Genomic DNA, 8,231 nt, shown 5'->3' with positions numbered 1-8,231 from the left:
ATCATAGATAGTGATGACCACTAGAGGGAGAGACAAGAGACAAGCATCTAGCGGTGGGGTTATGGGTCCTCCACCACCACCAGATAGAGGGGACAGGAGAGATGATCCTGGGGCGGGTCCTTTCAGGGCTCAAATTCCGTCGAGGCTAGGCGGCTCTGAGGGAGGGAGTTCATCATAGCCTTAGAGGGCTCCCTATGTATCAGTTTGTACCATTTTGTATGATGATGTAGACACCTTCGGGTGATTGTAGCCATATGTATTTTGACATTATTGTATCATGACACTTATGATATATATATATATATATATACATACATACATATATATATATATATATATATATATATATATATATATATATATATATATATATATATATATATATATATATATATATGAGATGATTCATCTTTGCGGCAGCTATATGCATGTGTACCTATGTGATGTATGTTTCCATGTGTTAATGCATGATATGGATGCAAATATGTACATGAGAAAATGCAATATTTTTGTTCTTTTATGTTTTTTATGTTATGCAAATACAAATGTGAATGTATGAAATGCAGATGAATATGATAAAGAAAATGATTATTTACATGATGAGAATGTAAAATGTGCTAACATGTGTTGTGTGCAGGATATGGTGCAATTGTGATATCTATATGTATGTATGAAATGTTAACATGTGATAATGCAGGTGCAACTACATGAAATGCAAATGTTTTTTGGTGTGTCATTATACTCAATCATGTGATAGTAGGCTACACGGACTCAAGAAGGACGATGGAGGTCAATCAAGAAAGGGGTATGGAAGATAGAAGATATGGAAGTGAAAGAGCTTCTTGTGCGTTATCATCATTGAGCTTTATTATGGCAAATAGGTTATGACAATCCAGGCATATGTTCGACCCAAAAAGTCATTGTACCCGTTTGCATGGAGATAAGACAGTCATAAACAAGTAATGCCCCAATTCACACTATACTCATAGTGTCCTCATATCCTTGGACAAGTCATAGCATTACTAAGAGACAATCCATAGATAGCAAAGAAAAGTAGGCGATGATACCCCATCCTCGCCTTTCTAGTCAAAGACATCCTGGAGATAAAATCTCTAGTCAGAGACATCCCGGAAAAGCTAAAAGACATGTCACCAAAAGATAAAATCAAAAGAAAACCAAGACTCGACACCAACACCCATTGTAGTCCTCAAGTGTAGTGTCTCTTGTCACTTGTATAAGTCTATTTGATTATGGTCATGATGTTTACTTTCACAAAAGGATAAATAGCACTAAACCATAATGTTGTCTAAGTCTGTTGAAAGATTTGATTTGTTGAAGCCTATTGTTGCTCTCGTGTCCATGAAACTGATACTTTATTGTGGAGAAGATGAAACTTTATTGCAGATTGGTGATGCAAATGTTGCTTTATTGTGGATGTGCATGGATAGACTGAAGAAAATTGAAAGAAACTGTACTCCTTGAAACATGTGATGCTCTCAGTTCCACACCCATCACTAGACGTAGGATTTGCCTTAGCCACAGATAGGAGCTGATTTATTATGGATGGAAAGGGTGAAAAGGGAGGTTTATTATGAATGGCTAACCAATCTTAGGTAGATCAATAACAAGTCGTGATGGGAATGGGTATGTTTATTATGGATGGATAGGTTGTGAGTGTGTGCAAAGTGAAGGATGAAATGGAATCCTGAAGGAGGGAGGAGCAATGTCTCTACACATGGCGCTGATGACCTGGTTTTCACCATGGTACTTGCCCAGGGCACCACCGAAGTAGTTTTCACCGTTGGACAAAATATTTTTCTTTAATTTTTTAATTTTTCAATTTTTTTGTGTCACAAGGAGCCTGTTTGCTAGGTTTTCACCAGGTAATGATTTTTTTGTATTTTTTTGTATTTTTTTTTTTTTTGTATTTTGAATTAGGATGCTTTGAAGGGCTATGTGTAAAACCTGTGAAGGTGCATGTTGTTGATAGGATCCTCCAAAGGTTCGCCATCTAGAGTTGAGAGCTGATATGCATTGGATCCATAGGCTATTGTAATGATGTAAGGACCAAGCCAATTTGGTTCGAACTTGCCCTTCTCTCTGTCTTGCTGATTCTTGGGATTTTCTTTGAGAACTAAGTCACCTACCTCAAATGTGTGAGGCTTTACCTTATGATTGTAGCTGCATTTTTCCTTGACTAAATGATATGTTTCTCGAGTGACTATCTTCCTTGATAAAGGAACTGAGATAGAATTACTAGTGTGTGGACTATGTTTGCCCATATGCGTGTCACCTAAACAAGTTTGGGCATCCCTGATAACAAAGTCCCTTGAGGAAGCTCCATTAAAATTCCCTGATGTATCGCCAGAAGGGAAAGGATGTGTGGAACAAGTGGATGAGTTATGAAGGCTTATGATTGCGAAAAGAAGTGAAAGTAGGATAGCATGATGGAGACTTAGGATCAACAAGTATTCTTTTTGACTCAAAATTTTAGAACTTTTGCCCACAGTTATTTTGATATTAGGGGAGATCAACTCTTGTTCTTTTTCCTTCATAGGATTTTTATCCTTGACTTTGATTTTTGCAGAGTCCAATAGCTTTTGATTTTGATTTAGACTAAAGGACTTCTCTTTATTTTTGAGTTTTGGATTGTTCTTTTCAAAGATTGATTTTTGATCCCCATTTAGTAAGGGCTTTGGTAATTCTTGTTGATCCAAGTCTGGGAGTAGAGTGGAAATGGAATGAGTGGATGAAATGGTAAAGCTATGTGAGTTTTCAAGAGGGCTGGCGATACGCTCAACAGATTCTTTATTGGAACCACTCTTAGGACTATTGATATCAAGAGCTGCTTGCACCACTAGAGGAGATTTACATTCAGACTTAGTAGCCACAAAACTAGGTGGTTCACACCCAATTCCTTGCAAATTCTTTATAGATTGTTCCTGTCGACTGAATACCTTAGGAGATAGTGGGAGTTGATCAGCATGAAAGATATACTCACCACATCCCATGTCTTTAAACTTGAACTTTTCTTTGATCTCTTCTTTCTTGGATGTAGAAGCTTTCAAGGATTTTGGATCGACATATGCTGATGAAGGAATATCTTCTTGATTGACTGGGATTGTTATTTTTGATCTAGGTCACAGATTGTTGCAATATATAAATGGATCTGGGTCAGCTTTGATGGTCACTTCAACTCCATTGTGTGGAAACTTGATACATTGATGATATGTTGATGGGACTGCGCTCATGTCATGAATCTATGGGCGTCCCAAGAGTATGTTGTATGTGAGATCTAGGTCTAGGACTTGACAAACCACATCCTTTGTAACTGGCCCAACTCTGAGAGGTAAGGTGACTGTGGCTTTGGATGAACGCTCTTCATCATCATATGCCTTGATGGTAATTTTGTTTGTAGCATTCATATCTTTTTCAAAATATCCCAATTGCTTAAGAGTATTCAATGTACAAATGTTTAGACCTGCTCCTCCATCTATCGGGACTCGTTTTATTCGATGTTTGTGTAGGAAGGCTTCAATGTGTAAAGGTGCATTATGTGGCTGGGTTACAAATGCGTCATCAAATTCTATAAATGTAAGGGAATGTGGAACAAAAAGGTATCCCACCATGGCTTGAAACTAGTCCACATTTAGATCAGTGGGGATGGAAGTGTCAATCAAAGTTTTGTCAAGAATGGCCTTATGTGCAGGGGATATGCATAAGAGCTCAAGGATTGAGATAAGCGTGGGTGTCTTCCCTAACTGTTCTACAAGGTCATACTCATGCTTGGTTCATGAAGAAGCAATATTTTTAGCTGGAGCACTTTGCAAGGTGAATTTACCTCGACGAGTTGTAACATTACATTCAGAGGTATGTTCGGAAGAAGATCCGATTCCTTTTAGGACAATTTTAGGTCTTTGGGTAGAATTTTCAGGCGTTTTGTCCTTGATGATAATGGTAGAGACATAATTGTCCATTGAAATGTGATTGATGGTTGAATCATAGTTGTAGGATGCTCTGGTATAGTTGGTTTGGTCATCTGTGGCTTTAGCTTTTCCCTTGTCATGTTTTGGGAATGGTTCTTTAAACATCTCATGTTCTTGATTGGATGAGTGTCCTTCAATCTCAATGTCACCTCTATCAATGAGATCTTGTATGATGTTCTTTAGTCAATGACAGTTTCCTATTTTATGACCCTTGCTCTTATGAAATTCACAATATTCATCATCATTCCACCAATTTGGTTTGACCTTTGGCTCATATGGAGGTAAATCTGGAATTGTTATTATTTTGTTTGCCACTAGCTTTTTGAAAACTGACTGAAGTGGTTCTCCCAACACTGTGTACTTCCTTCATGATTTGGAAGTTGTTTGAGTATTCACTTGATTGTTTGTAGAGCCTGATCTAGGAAAAATGATTTTGGGTCGTACTGTATTGGCATCAACAACACCATCATTGACTATGTTCTTGTTTTTATTCCAAAATCTTGGCTTGTCTTTTCCTTTAAAGTCATCTTTGTTTTCTTTGAATATTTTGATGATGCCTTGCTCAATTAGGACCTTCTCTGTTGCTAAGCCTTTTTCAATGACATCCTTGAAGGTGGACAAAAAAGCTTTTCTCAAGTCATAACCAATGTCCTTGTTAACATTTTGGGTGAACATCTCTACCATTTGTTTCTGTGGGATTTCACAAGAGCATCTACTGGCTATATTTCTCCATCTTTGTAAAAATGATGAAAAAGATTCTCCATCCTTTTGTTTGGTGTTGCACAAAGTAGTGACTGATATGTCTATCTCTATGTTGTATGAGAAATGTTCAATAAATGCCTATGCTAAGTCACCCCATGACTTACTTCCAGGTGGGAGTTGGGAGAACCATTCCATAGCTTGATCACCTAAGCTTTGTGAGAATAATCTCATCAAATATGTCTCTTCTGCTACTACCTCAATGCAAGCTATGAAAAAGTTGTCTTATATGTGCTTTAGGATCCCCTTTTCCTCTATACTTATCAAACTTAGGTGTCACAAAGTGTGTAGGAAATGGAGGCATTGGAATGCTTTTGTCAAATGGATAGGGACATATGTCTCTCATTGTGTAAGTTGGCTTCAGTGTGTTTATGTCCTCCATTTTCTTTTGTAAGTCCTTGATTTGCTGTTCCAAATTGTTCTTAGGTGGAGATCGACTTCTTGGACCATACCCCATGCCTGAACCACCGAGTGGAGGAGGAGCATACTGCATATATGGATGATATTGATCATACACATGTTCATATGGGGTAGGTCTATAGTGATGTTGCGTATAAGGACCACTTGGTATAGAGTCATGATGAGGAATGGAATATCTATTTTGTCCATGTATACCATACTCTACAGGCATGTCATGAGTTTGTTCTAATGTGTTGCCCCCAAATTTAACACGGGGTTTTCTTGTGTCCAAATTTTGAACATGCCTTTGGATATCCAATTGCTTTGGTGGTTGGTCCTTAACATTGGTATGTGATTGAGTATATTTTTCTGCATAAGAGTTCCATAATGGTCTGCAAAGGTGAGTATCATAAGCTTGACCATGTGTATGTGGGACCTCAGGTTTTTGAAATAAAGATGATGGTGATTTAGTCACAAAATGTGGTCCTCTATTGCCTCCACTATTAGGCCTCCTTTGATCCATGTTGAGGTGAGGTTGTTGCAAAGGTCGATGTTCCATTATTTGAGACATATCAAAATCATGAGGTATCTTGGCTCCACTTTGTGCCATCACTTGTAAGAAGTATTGTCTATCTCTCCTCATTATTTCCTCAACCAATCGATTGAAATGGGGATCCATAATGGAGTCTTCCACTTCTACTGAATGTACGGAAAAGTTGTCCATATTGTCATTGTGTGTATCATTGTTGTTTGTATTGTCCATGTTCTCATCATTTGGAATGTTTCTATAGGCATCCATGTCAGGTAATGTAATATGATCAGAATTGAAAAAGATATCATTGTCATACTCATAGGCACTCATGTTTATGGACTCTTGAGCCTCTTTAGTTTCTCTCCTAGATTTTTGGGAATGGGTTTCAACCATGAACTAGGTATTGACCAAGATATGTGAGACTAGATGAAAATGGAAAGATATGGAAGACCAAGAGTTGGATGGAATGTAAATGAATCTGAGGTTTACTTGCAATGTCCAAAGTGTAAGACCAAGTATGTATGTAGTAGAGTAGGTGTGGCTTCCAAAGAGATGATAGTTTCTCTTGATGAGGTAAGTTGACCTTGACTCTAAGTAAGACCAAATGAGACCTAAAGGTGATAGACCTTGATGAGGGACCACTTAGCAAATTGTTGTTGTATGTAGTGTGTTGACAAAGTAAGATGAGGACAAGAAAGTGACCTTTTGACTCAGGTTTAGACAAATGTGAATATAATGCAAGGTGTAAAGCAATGATGAACTTTGTGAGACCCAGAAATAGGTTGAATGCTAGATGAAAACCTGGAGACAATGTATATGGTGAAAATGGAAACAACAATGTTGACAGACTAAATGAATTCAACCACAAAACCCTAGCCTAACAACAACAAAGATCCACCATAACATATGAAGATTACCTAAGACAATGCAAATCAAATGAAATCACAAAGATTATACCATCATATGTCCAATAGGGTTTGGATCCCCATTCTTCCTATCTCCATTAATCTTGCTTGATATATTTGCTCTCAGATTTTAAATGTGCACAAGAGCTCAACAAAGAATGGAAAAGTGGTTGCAAGTAGGATCGCATATGAAAGTTCGAATGCTAGGATGCTTAATTAGGTTGTATCTGTCTAGGGGTTGATAATGAAGGAAGCATCTCCTTATATAGAAGACGCTATAAGAAAATGGAGGGATAAGATTGAGAGGTGTAAAGCAATGATGGACCTTGTGAGACCCAGAAATAGGCTGAATGCTAGAAGAAAAACCCAGAGAGATAACCTAGGAAGCTCAATAAGTCTGAAACTGATTGTTTTGTTTGTTGGACTGTAAATTTTTCCAATTTGTGAAGTTGTTTGTTGTAACCAAATCTGAATGTTTGACTATTTTTCATGACAAGAGGACACAATGTTGATGAGGACTCAATGTTTGCAAGTGTTGAGACTCAAAATGACTCCAAAGAAAAGTGTGTTGTTTGATGTAAAATTGTTTTGCATACACTTGAAGACACAAAAGACACAATGTTTTGATGTTTGGTCTTGAAATGTTTGATTGTTCAAAATAAGACAAGCACAATTCTTATGGTTGGCCAGGACAATAGTTGTTGATCCCACTTGAGGCTACGCTATTCAGAGCGGATACTTAGATGCTTGACCCCACTTGCTCCACCCTCAAAACTCACTTCTCGGGGCAGCCAAGCATCAGTCCCCATGAAAACTCCTCGTGGCAAACTTTGTATCTCTACTAAGAACCGTATGTGTGTGGGCCGCTCCAGAGGTCTGACCTCTTCCCCAACAACTAGAAGGATTTTGGCTTCTAAAACAAAAAGGTGCTAGTAAGGGCATCCGCTCATGTGGCCATACATGCGGCACTTTCAGCTTTGTAAATACAGAAGGCTCTCAGCCGGTAGGGGTTACACCCTACAACTGATCAAATAAATTTGATCAAACGGGTTTATGGGGAGACATAGTGTCGGTATGAACTAATCAGCACACGTTATCCATAGTTTTCACCATGAATATAGTTGTTTATAGTGGTTCGGAAGAGGTGGGTTTTCCTCGGTACCACTTGGGTTGTTCTCTCCTCACTAGTAGTCCTAATGACCACACGGGGAGACAAGCCCTCTAAAGATTAAACAAAAAGAGCCTATTGCCCAAGACACAAAAGACACTGGTTCAATTTTAGTGCACCAATTGAAGTGTTTGATAATCTATGAAAGCAAGGCACACAATAAAGATAAAAAACAAAATCCTTGTCAAGGTCCTGCAACAAAGATTTGTTAGTAGTTTGGATTGTTTCAAATGATCATCCCTTCCTGCAAGCACACAAGTTAGGTAAATTTTAGATCCAAAAGACTTTGTAAAATAGGGGCCTTCAACAATGTATTTTTTTGACCAATTCAAAGATATGATTCATCATAAAACAAAGACCACCTGTAAAATTTCAAGAAATTTCCAGAAATGTAAGAAAATCCAAAAAAATTTCAAATTTGCTCCAAAATTTTTTTTTTTTATGAAAAATCATAAAAAATTCATATAAAATGCAAAACTGAT

The sequence above is a fragment of the Cryptomeria japonica genome, chromosome 4 (assembly GCF_030272615.1).
Source record: "Cryptomeria japonica chromosome 4, Sugi_1.0, whole genome shotgun sequence".
In the NCBI taxonomy this organism is placed as follows: Eukaryota; Viridiplantae; Streptophyta; class Pinopsida; order Cupressales; family Cupressaceae; genus Cryptomeria; species Cryptomeria japonica.
Note: the sequence above shows the minus strand (reverse complement) of the source record.